This window comes from Littorina saxatilis, linkage group LG8 (genome assembly GCF_037325665.1).
Source record: "Littorina saxatilis isolate snail1 linkage group LG8, US_GU_Lsax_2.0, whole genome shotgun sequence".
NCBI lineage: Eukaryota > Metazoa > Mollusca > Gastropoda > Littorinimorpha > Littorinidae > Littorina > Littorina saxatilis.
In genome coordinates this window covers 55,050,125-55,069,147 of record NC_090252.1, presented here as the reverse complement: position 1 = coordinate 55,069,147, position 19,023 = coordinate 55,050,125, and the positions used below count along the sequence as shown (strand labels likewise).

At 40.4% G+C, this 19,023-nt stretch overlaps 2 long non-coding RNA genes across 2 annotated transcripts in view; both read right to left on the bottom strand.

Moving 5' to 3' along the window:
- Positions 1 to 504: 504 nt before the first annotated feature.
- LOC138972383 (uncharacterized) overlaps positions 505 to 19,023 on the bottom strand; it is a 32,317-nt gene continuing 13,798 nt past the window's right edge. The window contains exons 2-3 of the long non-coding RNA XR_011457588.1: positions 17,528 to 17,658; positions 505 to 969 (exon numbers count right to left, since the gene is read on the bottom strand). This is a non-coding gene — a long non-coding RNA (uncharacterized lncRNA). The remainder of the gene's footprint in view (positions 970 to 17,527; positions 17,659 to 19,023) is intronic.
- Positions 4,632 to 10,098, bottom strand: LOC138973866 (uncharacterized). The gene is made up of 6 exons (XR_011458201.1): positions 9,748 to 10,098; positions 9,408 to 9,449; positions 8,796 to 8,874; positions 8,059 to 8,155; positions 7,392 to 7,438; positions 4,632 to 6,461 (listed from the first exon to the last, which is right to left on the bottom strand). It is a non-coding gene; the product is annotated as an uncharacterized lncRNA (long non-coding RNA).

Below are 19,023 nucleotides of genomic sequence, written 5' to 3'. Positions count from 1 at the left end.
AACACTAACCATTTGAGTTCATACAAAAATAGAGAATTAAATTAAATACTGGACAAACTGGAAATAAGCTTAAGGCCTACACCAACTGCAATGGGCTATTTCAAATACAAAAGTTCAGTTAACTATAAAAGACAGTGCATAAAACTCCATAATCCTAAGAGGGTCGAACAAATAAGAATCATAAGACTGTTTTACTATAATTACTTCGTAAAAAATAATAAACATGGAATACAAAGCTGTAATTGTTAACAACAAATTTAAAAAGATTTGTATGCCATATTGCACAACACATTTTGACACACACCCAACCTCACGCAAGCGCACATACACACTTACACACACACACAGACACACACACACACACACACACACACACACACGCACATACGTGCACTCACACACACACACACACACACACACACACACACACATACACACACACACGTGCACTCACACACACACACACACACACACACACACACACACACACACACACACACACAGCATACTTATGTCGCTATTTAAAAAAATGTAGCAAATTCGTACAAAGCAACAAGCCTAACAATTCGACAGTTGTTTAAGAAGATACCAGCAGTGACACAGACACACATTGTTCTCTTACTGCCTTGAAAATATAGTTAGAACCACCTGTAATATCTGCGTCATTTTCTCAATGCACTGCTCATAATGTATGTCATACCTGTAGCAGAAGGTGGCCTCATTTGCAAAATCATCTTTACTAGTTTGTCAACCTGCTCCGTCCGAGGGAAATTCCTGTTGAATAGAAGATATCGTTGGTCAGCATCAGCTACTACGTTCTTCAAGTGTTGTCCTGCACTTGCAATGTCTTGTTGTATGTCCCTGACACTTTTGTCCCCGAAAGTGAAGGCCACAATGAGCTTTTTGCAAAAATCTGATCCCCAGAGTGTCTTGATTCTTTCGTATTTCTCGTGCGTGGAATCCTCGTACCTGAAACAGATTTAAAATTGTAAGAAAAGTAAGTATAAGAGAATTACGGTATAACGAGAAGAGGGCCCAGTTAAAAGAAAGTAATAACATTAGTGTACCTTAAAAAGTTACACATATTGAAATTTAAAACACACACACACACACACACACACACACAAACACACACACACACACACACACATCCGCACAATATTTCAGTTGTCTAGGTCTCCTTGTATGCAACAGTACAGTAAAGTGTTCCGCTTTCACAAAATTCCTTACCAAATACAAGTTTAATAGGTCTACCGTAGACACCCTGTCAATATTCTCATAAATAATAAGCCAGGCGAAGCGATGTAAAAACAGTAAGTCAATCTGTCGGCTTGAAACAAAAAGTTCAACAGTAAAAAACAAGCCATCACCGAGACTACTATGGCTTCGCTAGCCTAAACCCTAAGATTCAGACAGGTCCAGCTCATCTCCGCGAAGCATGCAAAAGTACATCTTGAGTACATTTACAGAGTGAACATGGCATATCTATATATTTTTGGATTCAGGAAATAATAAAGAATCAATTACTAACATTCGATTGTTCATAAGCTTTTTGAGATTTGTAATGGCCAAACTCATTAATTGATTTGTAAGCTTCCGAGCTGAAATGGAATCCCATTGTCCACCCTTGCCTCGATTCCCGGTCTATGCTAAAATATTCAGTCAAAACTTGACTAATAATGTAAAAAGGGATTGGAATAATGATTTCACTGCTGTAAGTCGTTCATTTGTACACCTCTAAGATACCTTCTAATTGTTTTTTTTTAATTTTTGCATTCAAACTCAGTGCAGAAGAACATACGTTAAAACACAAACAAGAAAACATACAAACAAACGAAAATGACTTGCATTTATATTGATCTTCTTTTTTGAAAGTCTTACAGGACTTTATGCTTCGGGTATCATTTGGTATAGTTATATTCATTTGTTTAAATGTTCTATTCTGGAAGAAAAGTTGTTTAAACTGTCAGAGATCTGTTGACCTTCACCCACAACATTCATAAGTTTACATGCAAACAAATATGTGATACAAAGACTGCCAAAGTTTGACTACTGGTGTAAATTAGCTAGTCCTGCAAACACAATTGACATTTTCGTTATGATTGTTGTGCTACAGCGATGCCCAGTCAAGCGTAACTGCAGAGTATAATAAGAAGCACTCTGCGATAATCCCTGTCTCTGGAAAACAACGTGGCCGTTCCATTTTTATCTCATGTGTTAACAAGACAAACATAAGTGGTCATACCCAAATGAAATGTGGCAGTAGGTTGTATAATCATTAGTCTGTTTATCTGCAACAAATAAAGCTGCCAAGATTCTAAGGTAAGCAGTCGAGTGTAAGAAAATAATCTGCTACCCACGCAATGCAAAGAACAGTTATCCTTCCACCATGTTTATGGTGTAAAGACACATTGACATTGTCTCGACTGTTTATAAACTCAGACTCTTGAAACGTTAACATATTCCTAGCCTGATGCCCCCCTCCCCCTCCGCTGACCAACTTGATGCCACACTTCGTGCTGCTCTTGACGCTCATGCCCCCGTTTTACGTCGCCCTGTCCGTCCGTCCAAGTTCGCACCGTGGTACTCCGACATCTGTGTCGAACTGCGTGATGCCAAATGTGACCGTAGGCGTGCTGAGCGCAGGTATCTTAAGACTAGTCTTACTGTCCACAAACAAATATTTCAACGAGCAAAGGACATTGTAACTAAGTTAGTACACGCAGCAAGGACAACCTTCCTCCAAACCCAGATTATTGCCTGCGATTCAAGCAAAAAACGGTTCGATATTTGCAGCCGGTTGACCGGCCGCAGTAAGGTATCCCCACTTCCCACTGTTTCCCCGCTAGTCAGCTGCCAGATGTATTCAGTGACTATTTTATCAAGAAGGTTTCTGATAATTATTCGTTCTGACCTTGATCAGATGAGTGCACATTCTGCTTCCTCCAGTCATGTTGATGTTCCCACTGATTGTTCTTTTTCATCATTTCAGCCAATCAGTGAAAAAGACCTTAGATCCATTATTCTGAAGTCCAAACCAACAACTTGTCCACTTGACCCACACCATTTTGAGAATCTTGATGTGTTGTTGCCAACTCTTACTCAAATTGTCAATGATAGCCTGTTATCTGGTGTTTTTCCATCATTGTTCAAAACTGCACTTGTCAAACCACTTCTCAAAAAACCTAGTCTTGATGTCAATATTTTGAAAAAGTATCGTCCTGTATCTAATTTATCATTCTTGTCCAAAATTTTTGAAAAGGTAGTTTTGAAGCAGCTGTTGTCATATTTGAACACCCATGATTTGATCTCGCACTCTCAGTCCGCTTATCGCCCTTCTCCCTGTACTGAAACAGCCCTACTTAAAGTAATAAGTGACATTCTGTCTGCTCTGGATGGTGGTGATGTGTCAGTGCTTACCCTACTTGACCTTTCTGCAGCGTTCGACACGATTGACCATGTAACGCTTCTCCATAGACTTCAGACTCTGTATGGCATCTCCGGTCCACCGCTAGCATGGCTTGAGTCCTATCTCATTGGCAGGACTCAGGCTGTGCTTGTCGATGGCCAGATGTCTGCTCCAGCCCCACTTTCTTTCGGCGTTCCTCAAGGTTCAGTACTTGGTCACATCCTTTTCATCATGTACACTAAGCCCCTCTCCACACTGATTCAAAACCATGTTCTCTGCCCCACTCACACTGAACACAGGTACTCCACAAGGCTGCGTGCTGTCACCTCTTTTGTTCACCCTTTTTACTAATGACTGCGTTTCAAACCATGATTCTGTCTTATCCCAGCGAAGCTGGAGGTATCCCGTGAACGCTATTCACGACTTTCCGACCTTGACATTGTAGTGGGGGTCAAGTGGGCGTCGGCATCATTGTCCAATCAGAAATAGGGATGCGCTTCCGCTTCCTGTCCAAGTCTGCGCAAAAGAAATGGCGCAAAACTGTTTGCGCGGAAAAAGGTGATGAAAAAAAAGAACACAACCTGGTTTGATAACCAAATGAGTGCGACCTTGCATTCTAGCATCATTTAATGTGGAACAACGACACATCTGATAAACAAATAGCCAGTTTGTTACCAACATGGGAAACTAGGGTTTCGAATCGAAGCGGTAAACCCGGACGCTGTTTGTACACGTAAATCCGGAGAAGCTATCGAAGTAGGTGACATGTCGTTTCACTCCGAGTGTGCCAGCACCGGCCCTCTACCCGCCAAACCCCCACTAGGCAGGGAAAGTGGTTCGACCTTGCATGACTGCAGGGCAAGTTCGATTTTGCTAGCTAAAATTGCTGCTAGTGCTGCCTTGTCTAGATCTGAAACTTTTTCAATTGGATTTTTTTTCTCTATAATACTGGAATAAGTGGGTGCTTTTCTAGATCTAAGCATCGACCGATAGATAAAGATGTTCCTTGCATTGCATTCTCCTAAATCTGTTATTCTAACCAGTTTGTTTAAGAATATAATTGTTCGTTTTTTGTTTGTTTTTAGTTGATAAGCTTACAAGATTTTTTCTTTTTTAAGTAAGTGGTTTCACACGTATAACATGAGACCCACATGCACTAGACAATGGAAGTTGAGGTCCTCGTTTAATACAACAAATGCCAGTATTATATTTCAGACTCCTTTTGGAGGAATGTGTGGGGTTTGGGTGTTGAACTTGAAGTTGTAGATTGTTTGCACAGGTATGAATGTTCGTACGTTCGAACGTGCACACATGTATGCAGGCATTTGTTTGTCAAGCAGGAACATGCAACATTTTGTTGACCGTATGTGAGTGCGTGTGTAACCAACGACAAACAATACAAAAAGCTCCAGCTCTGCTTCTTCACCAGTCACAGACGCATTGCGTTGTTCAGCTTTCCAGAAATATATTAACTCAGTCAGAACCCGCTTCATGAATATTTTATTTCAGGAAAAAGTCAATCGAATCTACACAAAAAAAGGTTATTGCGTTGTTCTGTCTTTGAGACTGTATCACATGATATTGAGCTACTAGAAGAAACATGTCTGTGGCATAGTTTGACCCAACAGATAGAGAAGTCAACAGAGGTATTCTGCCGTCAGCAGCTTTATTGCTGTTTTGAATTTGATCTTGCATAATTTTATTACATAATTTTGCAACACACAAAGAAATCGTAATTGAATATTTTACGCAAAATTGAATAATTCGCAAACATGTTTGTATGAACAAATATTGTTTTAAGAAATATGAGTGTGAGGATGGACGTATTTTGAGTGAAGTAGCAGAAATTCTTTTTAAGTTCTTTAGCTACATGCACACGTTCTGTTAATTACGTTCTTAGCAGGGAGATCCAGATTAATAATACTGCTGTGACAGGTTGTGGTTTTCATACACACTTTGAATACAGGGGAGAAAAAAACAAAAAAAAACACAGTTAAAAAAAAAAATGTGCACATAGGATTAAAATATTAAAGTGTACAGAATAAAAGCAACATATGTACAAAAACAAATCTCGTGGTTCTCTTGTCAAACCCACTGTAGTAAGCACAGAATAGGAGAGAAGATTTTGGAGAAGGTGGCTTAACCTACTGAAGTAAATGATCAAGAGGATTCTAAGCATCCAGTGCTAAAGCTCTCAAATCACAAGACAAACACACTTGTTGTGGCTATCCGAACTGTTGATTTAAAAAAAAAACATACCCACAAATTGTAAACATCTATTACAAAATTATAGATATTGTATGGATCTGTCTTTGTAAAATATACTGTACAGAAAATTTTAAATAATCTGCACAAATCTCGTGGTTCTCTTGTCAAGTAGTAGGCACAGAAAAAAACACAAAAAAACCCTGTGTTTTGTCTTGTAAATTATACTTTACTAAATGTGTACAGTATTCTAAGAAAAGAAAAATTCTTCCTTTTTATCATATCAATTGCCTCCCTTGAATTTTATTTGTAAAATAATTCTGAGAAAAAAAGCGTTCTACTTAAAAGCAGTGCAATCAAGAAAATGGGTACAACCTGTGTGTATACCTTTATTCCTTATTCTTTTTATTTAATTGAGGATGTCACTACGCAGTTTTACTGATTTAAAAAAAAATGCTTCAAATTATCTCCCTTGAACAAACACTTCTTTTTACAATTAAATTTTGTTTACACGAAGAGGTAGTTTTAAGGGTATATACAAGAAAACAATATTGCAACCTTAGATGTATTTACATTTGGACTAATTCCATTAAAAAAAAATTCAAACTATAAATGATAAATCAAAATAAAACAGATTTTGGGGCTGTGCACAAGCTAATAGGATTAAACACGAAAGTCGTACCGAAGAATCGTCAAATACTTTTGCTAACAGCTATACTTAAACATAAGAAAATATGATCTGCATCTCTTGTTATGAAGATGATGGCACTGGTCCACCGAAGTGCATGCCATATATGCTTTACTGTGCGCTCTCCCTCTCAATGGTCTTTCCCTGGCTGACTCGATTCTGAGGAGATAAAAGAAAACACATTCAGTACAAGCTGTAAAAAAAAATAACAACAAAACTAGTATTACTTACAGTAGCTGCTGGTTTCTGAGTATTTGATTGAAGGCCCAATCCGACTTGTAAGAAGTTTGCCCGACTGTCGCAGATTTGGTCAGGTAATTGCATGGAGTAAAATCATGCCTCAATTTGGTAACATACAAACTGCAATATTCTAAGGCTGTGAGTGTGAGAATACATCGGCGCCACTTTTTAAAAACTTTCTTTTTGTGTGTGCGCATGTTTTAGTGCCAAAAATGAATAGGCCGAGTGCTCTCTCTGCACAACTTGTGTGTAGCTTCAGAGCTCTATCAATGGTTTGAAAGAAAAAACATACTTTTCCATTTTCGACGTTCTTGTTCCCTTCCCTGTGAAATTTACTGTCCGTAGGTTACCGGATTTTGTTAATGTCCGTGAAAACCTCAACTATTCATTGCTGAGTGCCCAGTGATAGCTATCCCCCTCAACGACCTAGCACTGCTGAATCCTGATTCTTCCCATTGTTTGATTCTGTAATGAAATTGTGTAGTTGGTAGTTATGTGAGCTTCTTCTTGGGGGTGGGGGTTATTAAACCATCAGATCACAAAGTAAGACTTCATTGTAATGTGCAGATATTTGTTCAGGTGCCCACCATTTTCTATGTGAAAACATGTTGCTAACTAACATGAACCCAACCTTAAAACATGATGTAGGTGAGTAGCCCATCTAGAAAAAAGAACCTGTTCTAATTCGGAATTAGAACAGGTTCGTTTTTCTAGATGGGCTACTCACCTACATCACGTTTCATGGTTGGGTTCATGTTAGTTAGCAACATGTTTTCAAATTCTCATCAGGCAATCACGGCTGACACTAAACACAGAACAGGTGGGAAAGACATAATTCAATTTACTCACCTTCCTTGCATTGTGAGACTGGCCATATGAATCTGCTGAAGTAGTTCCTGGACATATTTAATCAAATATTCATCTTAATAACGTGTTAATATCGCTTGTTCTAGCAAATCAGACTTGACAGTTTTCTGAAGGCTTGCACAATTTAAGAGCTTGCCTGTCCCCAATCATTACAATAAGAAACAACATCTAGTATGCAAGTATTTTCAGGGTATGAAGGTTTTAATATAATGTCGGTTCTTCTGGGGGCATGGAGAAACACCTTACACAAAGTAGAACATACACAACAAATTTCAAACAATTGAAGTCACACCATAGTTTTACTCACAAACAAACAACAGCAATACAATAAACAGTCTGCAAACGCCTACATGTTGTCTACACTAGGTATAAAGAAACAAAGAAGCACATGAAGACAGGCTTTGTCAAGTAGACCATTATAGCGAATGAGCAACAGCTGATGATCCAGACCACCAAATTGACATGATTTCCCCTTATTCAGTTTGTGATTGTAGTCATATTGACGATGCATGACTTCAATTTTTCTAAGTAAGTCTCTTGGTGCGTTTACGGATACATTCATTGTCACAATTACGACATGCTAATGTCTAACCTGGGTAAACTTCAATTCATGACTTTTTTTTAACTGGCATAGACATTATGAGCATACCAGAATTATTTTCCTGTTAGACTGTCTTCTTCTTTTTCTTCTTCTGCGTTCGATATTCATGGCTGTCATATCGTCAGGTCAGTGGCTGCCATGAAGTCTGCATAAACCAATTAAATAAATAATTAAGGAAAAAAAACACCCTTACATCATAATAAATCAGAACCATCAAAACCACCCCCCACCCATCCAATAAAACCTGCATACAAAAACACTTCAAAATAAAAAAAATGAAAACATTTAATTCCACTTCAAAAATATAAAAGTTGTTATGCTTTATTTTCATTATCTCTTTACACACACAAAAATTGCTGTGCAAATCTTTTTAAAAACATCAATGCCCGAGACACCAGTAACCTGTTTATGTTGTTGACCTTGTAGCTTTTCAGTTTAAGAGGCTGTTCAAAAAACCGTTTCCCTGGAATCTGCACTATGATAACCATGAATAATACCATAGGGAAAATATTACATCACCAAGACCTAAAAAATAACACCAACCGACACTCCTCACCCTTATTTCACCCACTATGCCAACCCAAAGACTGGAAAATAATAATCAAATACAGAATGAACAAAAATGCTTGATTTCATTTCTTCAATGATAAGTTGAAAATCTTCATTCTTCATAATAATGTTATTGGCATAATGTGTAATTGCCACAATTTACAGAGTTTTATGAAAAAATGATGCGATAAAAATCAAAGGGAAAACATTTGTTCATATACTGATACCTTATTTACCTTGTGGCTTGTGTGCCCCAGGTTTAGGAGCTGCTCAAACGTCCATTGCTCCTCAGTCTGCAAGAAATTAAGCGATGGCCTGAAGGAGAATGGAAAAAAATCCTTTGTCAGCACCCTGTGTATGTGTGTGGGTGGGTGTTTTAGATAAATAGGCAGGGTGGGGGGTGTGTGGGTGTGTGCAATAGGTACCACGCCTAATGCAGTCTGCAAAACAAGTGCAACACTTCTACAGAGCTTTTATGATACAAAGCTTCAAATAAGAAACACATTACAATCAAATGAAAGCTGAGCCTGTCATTGCAAAATAAGAAGGAATATACAACAATCCAGTGGCATGTAAAATATTGTTCCTTCAGAAAGATGGCTCTGACAGCAGAAACAATTTAACTTGAAGTTTGAGTCAAAAATTATTTCTCTACATTAGCGAACGTAGGCTACTTGCAGTTATACCCCTCACACATGAAATATTCACAGATTGAATAACAGTTTGTTCCCAATGTTGCTTCCGTGTATCGGTTAGATCCATCTCGGTTAGATCCATCTGCAGAGTACGGATTGTCATCCGTTTAAAAAGGAAAAACAATCAGAACTTGTCATCAGTGATCAACCTACCTTGCAAGAGTGGGGTGAAACACTCACTTCCTGCCAACATGTCTGCAAAAAAAGGAAACAATGCCAATGAAAGTTTAAAATGATTATTTTGTTCAATATGTGTACACGTGCTTCATTTCTGGGGTGAAAGTGTAAAATATATCGATGGATTGATAGAACAATATAGCCTCAAGTTCACCGCACCAAAAAATACTTATCAATCAACATTGTCATCACTCGATCAGCTATTCCATCTCTTTCATGTGTGTGTGTGTGTGTGTGATGGTGTGAGCGTTTGTGTACGTGTGTGTGTGTGTGTGTGTGTGTGTTTGTGAACAAGCTTTGAAAAACGTATGTTTACCTTGCTCTAGATCTACTGATTTTCGTAGGCGGAGACTTCTCTGCCGTGAGGGCGGCTTCGTTTCCCTGGCAGAATTCAACATCTTGTACAGATCTGCCGGTGATTTTCTTTTCCTCCGCTTCGTGAGTCACTTGATCCACAGATTTAACGAACATTGAATGTTCTTTTAGTTCTTGTGACGGAAGTACAATCAAGGAATTAAGTGGGCATTCCTGAGTCCTCTGCTGGCTTCATGTCCACAAAGTAAATCGCACAAACTTGCAGGGTTTGGGGGGTAGTTTATTACTTTGAAGAAGAACAGCTAGTCGTCGCTGCCCGTTCAGCATTCTTCGCGCGACTTTTGCAGAGGAAGGCATATATATTATGCATTTTTTTCTCCTGCTAAATGTTGCCAGGGTGACAAACTGAGAAAGCATTCCCGATTTTCCACAATGTTCTACTTCTTTAGAGTATTTTGCACAACATGATTTATAACTGCCAGTGTTAGTGTACGTCTAATTCATGATGCCTACCTGACAGCTGGGTCAAAAGTTACGTTCGAGAAAATACTCAAACTAAGTTCCAAACAACTTGAAGAGCAGACATGTAACATGTGGGATTTTGGCAAGCGGAAACGACGTAGATCTAATGTCATTCAAGGGTATCGTAATGTGGGAATGTCAAGGCCAGTTTTTGACTGGTTTTGAACTGAAGTTGGGCTCCGAATGGAAATAAACACTTCCTCCAGCTGCGCGACCCATTGATAACAACAGTTGGAACTGGTAGGAAGATGAACAGGTCTTGTGAACTGGCTACACACTGTTACGGTTCAAGTATAAGTTCAAAGTAAACACTCAACTGAGGTGGCAGGTAATGGCGGACTTGACTTCCTTCATAACCAAATATCACTCTTCTGACAAAAAAACGCAAATGCTATGTTAAACCGGAAAATACGTAAACCGGAAAAGGAAGCGCATCAAAACCAAAATGGCAGCCCCCATGAAATCCGAAAGGTCACGGAAAAAAGTCGTGAATACTGTAATCGACTTGAGAAATGTGCATACCGAATAATACATGATAAAGAAGGATTCTTTGTGCCCGGCTACGTGCTACAGTTGGAGATGGAAGTTCACCAAAAATTGGGACCATACTAACAAAAATACGGTGGGTGCAATAGTCGCCCCCATTTTTTCAGCAAACGCCACCCAAGGCCGCTTTGGACGGGTAGAAATTCCGTAGTTTCCAAGTCTATGGATAAAGCTCGCGTAAGAAGAATACGTCACGGTCGAAAGTCTTTGACGTCATTAATGCATCATGACGTCATGCCTCCCTGTAGTCTTTCTCTCTCGCGCAGTGTGTGTGTTTGCAGGGGCGGATCTGGGTTTTGAAAGGGGGGGGTGCAAAGTTTTTTTTTTGTTTTTGTATCTTATTAGCGAAGGCGCGAAGCGCCGAACCGATGGCGCGAAGCGCCGAGCATGCTAGGGGGGTCCGGGGGCATGCCCCCCCGGAATTTTTTTTTTAAAAAGGAAGCAAAATTGTGCAATCTGGTGCAATCTGAGCGTGTAAAGTGCTATTTTCAGGTGATACATTTTTCTTCTTTTTTTTTTCTTATTTTTTTTTTTTTTTTGTCCCGCTGGGGGGGGGGGGGGGTGCAATTGCACCCATTGCACCCCCCCCCAGATCCGCCCCTGGTTTGTGTTCATTGCGTGCACATGTGTTAGTGTTACTGTTTGTGTGTGTGTGTGTGTGTGTGTGTGTGTATTTGTGTATTTGCGTGTGTGTGTGTGTGTGTGCGCACGCGTGCATGAGTCTGTACTCGTGTGTGTGTAAGTGTGTGTGTGGGCATAAGTGTATGTGTGTGCGTGTATGTGTGTTTGTTTGTAAAGGTGGGTATGTCCGTCTGTCCATAATTATGTGCGTATGGGTGTGTGTTTTGTGTGTATGAAGTTTTTTTGTGAGAGAGTGAGTGAGTGCGTGTGAGTGAGTGTGTGTATGTGTGTGTGTGACTTGGGGTGTGTGTGCGTGGGTGTGTGTGTATGTGAGAGAGAGAGAGTGTGTGTATGTGGGTGTGTGAATGTGTGTGTGCATGAGTTTGTGTGTATGTTTGTGTTGTATGAGTGTGTATATGTGTTTGTATGGGTGTGTGTGTCTGACTGTCTATGTGCGTATTTGTTTGTTTGTTTGCTTGACGCCCAGCCGACCACGAAGGGCCATATCAGGGCGGTGCTGCTTTGACATAGAACGTGCGCCACACACAAGACATAAGTCGCAGCACAGGCTTCATGTCTCACCCAGTCACATTATTCTGACACCGGACCAACCAGTCCTAGCACCAACCCCATAATGCCAGACGCCAGGCGGAGCAGCCACTAGATGACCAATTTTAAAGTCTTAGGTATGACCCGGCCTGGGTTCGAACCCACGACCTCCCGATCACTGGGCGGACGCCTTACCACTAGGCCAACCGTGTATGTGTGTATGAGTGTGTGTTTTGTGTGTATGAGATTTGTGTGAGTCAATGTGTGTGTGTGTGTGTGTGTGTGTGTGTCTTTGGGTGTGTGCGTGCGTACATGTGTCTGTGTGTGTCTGTGTGTGTGTGTGTCTGTTTGTATAAGAGAGAAAGAGAGAGAGAGAGAGTGGGTGGGTGGGTGTGTGTTTGTGCGTGTGCGTAAGTGTATGTGTGTGTGTATATGTGTGTTTGTTTGTAAAGGTGTGTATATGTCCGTCTGTCTATAATAATTATGTGCGTATGGGGGTGTGTTTTGTGTGTGTGAAGTGTATGTGAGAGAGTGAGTGAGTGCGTGTGAGTGAGTGTGTATGTGTGTACGTGTGTAACTTGGGGTATGTGTGTGTGTGTGTGTGTGTGTGTGTGTGTGTGTGTGTTCGTGTGTGTGTGTATGTGTTTGAGAGAGAGAGACAGAGACAGAGACAGAGAGGTTTGTCTTTCGCTGGGGTATGCAGTGCCTTGGCGTTGCACATCTACTTAATTTTTAAAGTTTTCTGATGACACAACTACTGAGGGACTAATTCGCAACTCTGACGAGTCTGCTTATAGAGAAGAGATTAGGGCTATGGTCGACTGGTGCGATGCTCACAACCTACAACTTAATGTTCAAAAGACTAAAGAAATGATTGTAGATTTCAGGAAAAAAAAGACCCCTCTGACTCCTCTATCAATCAAAAATCAAAATGTCGACACTGTCGAACACTTCAAATTTCTGGGCACCACTCTTTCTAATACCCTCACGTGGGAGCTAAACTCAAAACAAATAATCAAAAAGGCCCAGCAGCGCATTTACTTTCTACGCCAGTTAAAAAAATTCGGCTTGAGGCAAGAAATCTTAATCCAGTTCTATAGGGCTACGATTGAAAGCATCTTGTCTTTTTCCATCACTGTCTGGTTCAGTAGGGCTACTGAGGCAGAGCAGATCAACCTAAGCAGAGTTGTACGAACAGCTTCCAAGATTGTGGGTTGTGAGCTTCCCTCCATTGCCTCCATATACACATCCCGAAGCGCTCAGAAGGTCAAAAAGATTCTGGCAGACAACTCGCACCCTGCTTACAAGTTGTTCAGGCCCCTACCCTCGGGCAGGCGTTTTCGCTCGATCAGGACACGCACCACGCGTTTCAGAGACAGTTTCTATCCAAGTGCAGTGCGTGTCCTGGCTCCTTAAGTCCTTTAACTGCTGTTCTTAGTAAAAATTGAGTTTTTATTCAAGGTTTATGTCCTGGTATTTTGTTGTGGGACACAGCCGTCAAGCCTTTAAATACCATATTTCTTAAAGTTCACCTAAGTAGTATTGTAATAAATGTTTTGGTTTTAAAATTATTAAGGATTTGTGATTTTAGTTATTGTCGTCATAACTGATGTCTGATACATATATAATTCTTACTGATATTTCTATACTGTTTATTTTACGCATATGTACAATTGATGGTTAAATACGTTTTGTTAAGGAGGAGCATGCTTGTGCGTGTGTGCTGTTGTGGGTTTTGTGTGGGGAATGTATGCGGGCGTGCGTGAGCGTGTGTGTGACTGAGATTGCAAGCGATGTTTGGAAGGGCGTGTATGGATTGATTGATTGTACTCTGGCCAAAACATGTCCCTAGTGTACTGCACATGGTTGAAATAAAGTCTTATGTCTTATGTCTTATGTCTTTAAATCAGTCTTTTGCTGATGACACCCAGCTGTATAAACCCAGTCCCCCAGCAGCGACACATTCCGCCATCCAGACCATTCAGACATGCATCACTGATGTTAAATCTTGGATGGTCGATAACAAACTTAAGCTGAATGATGATAAGACTGAAGTTTTACTGTGCAAAAAGAAGAACACTACATTTCCCTCTCCCCAACCTGTTTCTGTTCAAATAGGCAACACCGACATTCTTTTCTCACCATCAGCTAGAAACCTTGGATTCACCCTTTCATCTGACATGACCCTTAACAAACATATATCTTTAGTCTGTAGAGCAGCTTATTTTGAGCTTCGTAAGATCAGCACCATTCGCCACACACTCTCCTCTCAAACAATTAACACTCTTGCCTGTGCCTTTGTTCTTTCTAAACTTGACTACTGCAACTCTCTTCTCTCTGGCTGTCCTCTGTACCTCCTGCATAAACTACAAAAAGTCCAAAACTCGGCAGCACGCCTCATTCTCAAAGCACGAAAACGAGATCACGCAACACCACTTCTTCACACACTGCACTGGTTACCTATTCAAGCCCGCATCGACTACAAACTGTCTACCCTCTGCTTTAACTTCTTTCTGGCTCGTCTCCTGCTTACTTCTCTGAACTCCTCACCGTCTATTCTCCAGCAAGACAACTCCGTGCCTCTTCTGACTGTCGCATCCTTACCATTCCACACACCAAAACCAAAACATACGGACAACGCACTTTTACTTTCTGCGCACCCACACAATGGAATTCTCTCCCCTTTCACACCCGCCACTCTCAGTCACCCCAAACATTCAAACGAGCACTTAAAACGCACCTCTTCAGGAAATACAACCCCTGATTTTGTTTTTCTCAGTCCATCAGTAGGCTACATGTAGTGTTATTTGTTGTTTTAGTGATTTTTCACCACCTATTTTATTCATGTTTTTATTACTTAGTTAGTGGAAGAATCTTTTGTAATGTATGTTTGATGGTGTATGCTTTTAATTAAGCGTTGTTGACTATGAATGTAGATGTAAATGCTTGTATAACTGTGTTTTAATTTTAGTGTTATTTGTTGTTTTAGTGATTTTTCACTACCTATTTTATTCATGTTTTTATTATTTAGTTAGTGGAAGAATCTTTTGTAATGTATCTTTGATGGTGTATGCTTTTAATTAAGCGTTGTTGACTATGAATGTAGATGTAAATGCTTGTATAACTGTGTTTTAATTTTAAATGTGTCAAGCGCAAAGAGCAGGTTGCGTAACAGTACTAGTTTAAATATATAGAGGTTACAACACGAATGGGTTTTTTATATGGCTTGCATTTCAGTCAAGACCCAGCGGATGAATATCAAGGGACTCACGAGCCTCTGGCGAGTGAGTTCCTTTGATATTCATTCGCTGGGTCTTGACTGAAATAGTCATATACAAATTCACGAGTGTTTTAACCTGTATATCCCATGAAGATCTGTAAGACAACGTGTGACGGAAACATCAAGCTTTAGTTGTCTGTTCAGATGAGGAACCTCTGCACGTACCTTATTCTCACGGCACGTCTGTTGATCTATGTCAAGTCGGTGCATAATGGTGGCTTGGTTGTCGCCGTCAGCTGAAAGCCTCTTACACGGATTTGACTGAATACCTAGTGGTTACACACGCATCTCCTGAGATCTTGGACACCTTCATCGTCTATAAAGCGGGGACCACATTTGGACGCCGTTTTACGCTCTATGCGCCGCAGGCCGTTTTGTGCGTAGCGCGGGAATTGCCGAGTGGCCACACATCGACGATTTTTTTCACAACGCGGTATCACAGTGGAGCGGGTCTCCTGACAAGAAAGTTCAGTTGCATTCGACTGCCGCGCCGCGAGCAGCTGACGTCATCGCTCTGGTTTGCTCTGATTGGTCAAATTTCCGTCGTTCTATGTCTGTGTCATAGAAATTAGAACACGCGCTATTCTTCTGCAAATAACGCTTCGCGATCACAGCACGCTGCGGCGCTCCCACGTGGGCCGTTTTGAGCATAAGTCAAGTGTGGACAGGGTCGGACGGGAGTGTATGGACGGTCCTTAAGGGCCTACTGCACCGCAGAAGAGCTAGAAAAACTCGCGAACACTCGCAGTCGATGGTGTACCGATAAGAACGTGTGTACCAGGTACACTGTAACTTCACATGAGCATGATATTGCTTGTCGAACAGACTGGGTTTTTAACGATTGCTAGTTTGACTTCTGTTTTAGTTGAGAGCACGAGCACACACACTCAAACACATACGGCTTGTCGTGTTGATCACAAGAGAGAAACAGAACAGCGAATAGAAGGAAACATAACAGATTACTTCCCCATAATATGACGCGATGGATGACAGACTTCATGAAATCTATGACGCTGTGATGATAGTCTCGGCAAGTCGAGACCAAAACTAAGCTATAGCACTGAACGACTCTCCCGCATGTTCTCAAAAGCGTGGTGACCCCTTGCACATCCGGTCTTACAGGTACATTTGCTTTTGGAATGTCAAGGACGACAAAAAGTAGAGCCAGCTATGATGTATTTCGTGCACCCTTATTTATCCACTATTTTATGTGTTATAATAGTGCAATAGTTACATCATGGATTTGACAAGAGAACAATGGAAATACAAAAAATATACCTAGAGTACATTTACAGAGACAAAGAAGGGAGGTCATGGGATATATATATATTTATCCTGCATACGTGAGAGAGACATTCGTGAGATAATAATCGTTCAAATCACACGTGTGTATATCATGTAAATGAGGTCATGTCAAGCAAGTCTGGCAGGGACCTGTTTTTCCACTGCTTATGATGCCAAAGTCACTGAGACAAACGTCATTATGGAAAAAAATTGCGCTCACTAATTACCTTCGATGAATTTTTAGAACTAACACGTCACGCCACACTTTCAGAGTGATGTTTCTTTGCTTTGACGAAATAGATTGCACGAGGGTTTAGAAGAGATCGAGGTTCCAAAACAAGCGTCTTCAATTTAGCTGCCTCGACTGCAGGACATTTTCAGTAAAATACACGTAAGTACAGTATGTAGGATAAACAGAATACTACATGGCTTGCTGTATCGTACCAGATTTACACTCGTTGCTTTTTCAAATAGTGAACAGCTCGCTTTCGCTCGCAGTTCGATATTTTAAAAAACAACTCGTGTAAATTTGGTACGACACAGCAAGCCATGTAGTATTCTCTATATATCAAAAGAAGTTATTTAACATGGCACTCTTTTGTATCATTCATTGGAATGTCTACCCTTTTTAATAATTGCCAAGTTGTGCATATTCTTAGTTTTCGTCGATTTTCTAAGTAGGACCACATATGTTTATTTGGATCAATTTTTAGGTACTCTCACTACAGCGGCGGTCGCGTGACCCTTGTGTACAAAATGTTTGATTCGAAAGGTGTGTCACATTGCCAAATACCTTTAGCGTCATATACGTTTGAATGAAATGACATGCCTGATTTTTGAGTTAGTAATTTTTGTTCACAGTTTAAAAAAAAACCTTGGATTGATAATCAGATGAACTTACACATCGAGAACCCAATACAAACATTGAATGCTACTTCTTTCGCGCTTATACTGCACCCCCAAAGAGAAATGATCATACTTGTCATCGCATCTGATGGTGTAGAGAATTGCATCGGGATCTTGGTCTGTCGCTCCTTTCCACATATTGATGCTTTCCTCCACTGCCTTCTGATTGTTTGAGAAACAATCAATATCAGGCGTGTCGACGACCTGTGGGCAGATGCCGATGCTCAGTTATATGTTTGACTTAAGATAAACAGAAAACAAGTCGCGTAAGGCGAAAATACAATATTTAGTCAAGTAGCTGTCGAACTCACAGAATGAAACTGAACGCAATGCCATTTTTCAGCAAGACCGTATACTCGTAGCATCGTCAGTCCACCGCTCATGGCAAAGGCAGTGAAATTGACAAGAAGAGCGGGGTAGTAGTTGCGCTAAGAAGGATAGCACGCTTTTCTGTACCTCTCTTTGTTTTAACTTTCTGAGCGTGTTTTTAATCCAAACATATCATATATATATGTTTTTGGAATCAGGAACCGACAAGGAATAAGATGAAAGTGTTTTTAAATTGATTTGGACAATTTAATTTTGATAATAATTTTTATATATTTAATTTTCAGAGCTTGTTTTTAATCCAAATATAACATATTTATATGTTTTTGGAATCAGCAAATGATGGAGAATAAGATAAACGTAAATTTGGATCGTTTTATAAATTTTTATTTTTTTTTACAATTTTCAGATTTTTAATGACCAAAGTCATTAATTAATTTTTAAGCCACCAAGCTGAAATGCAATACCGAAGTCCGGGCTTCGTCGAAGATTACTTGACCAAAATTTCAACCAATTTGGTTGAAAAATGAGGGCGTGACAGTGCCGCCTCAACTTTCACGAAAAGCCGGATATGACGTCATCAAAGACATTTATCAAAAAAATGAAAAAAACGTATGGGGATTTCATACCCAGGAACTCTCATGTCAAATTTCATAAAGATCGGTCCAGTAGTTTAGTCTGAATCGCTCTACACACACACACACACACACAGACACACAGACACACGCACATACACCACGACCCTCGTTTCGATTCCCCCTCGATGTTAAAATATTTAGTCAAAACTTGACTAAATATAAAAACATTTGATACATAAACCAGCCAATAAAGTGAAGGGTACGCGGAGCAATAATAGAACAGCCTGCTTGTGTATGTATGCGTGTGTGTGTGTGTGTGTGTGTGTGTGTGTGTGTGTGTGTGTGTGTGACGGTGTGTGTGTGTGTGTGTGTGTATGTATGCGTGTGTGTGTGTGTGTGTGTGTGTGTGTGTGTGTGTGTGTGTGTGTGTGTGTGTGACGGTGTGTGTGTGTGTGTGTCTATGTGTGTGTGTGTGTCTGTGTGTGTGTCTGTGTGTGTGTGTGTGTGACGGTGTGTGTGTGTGTGTGTCTGTGTGTGTGTATGTGTGTGTGTCTGTGTGTGTGTGGGTGTGTGTGTGTGCGTGTGTGTGTGTGTGTGTGTGTGTGTGTGTGTGTGCGCGTGCGTGTACAGATACAGATGAACATAGATATACCCAAAGTAGTAA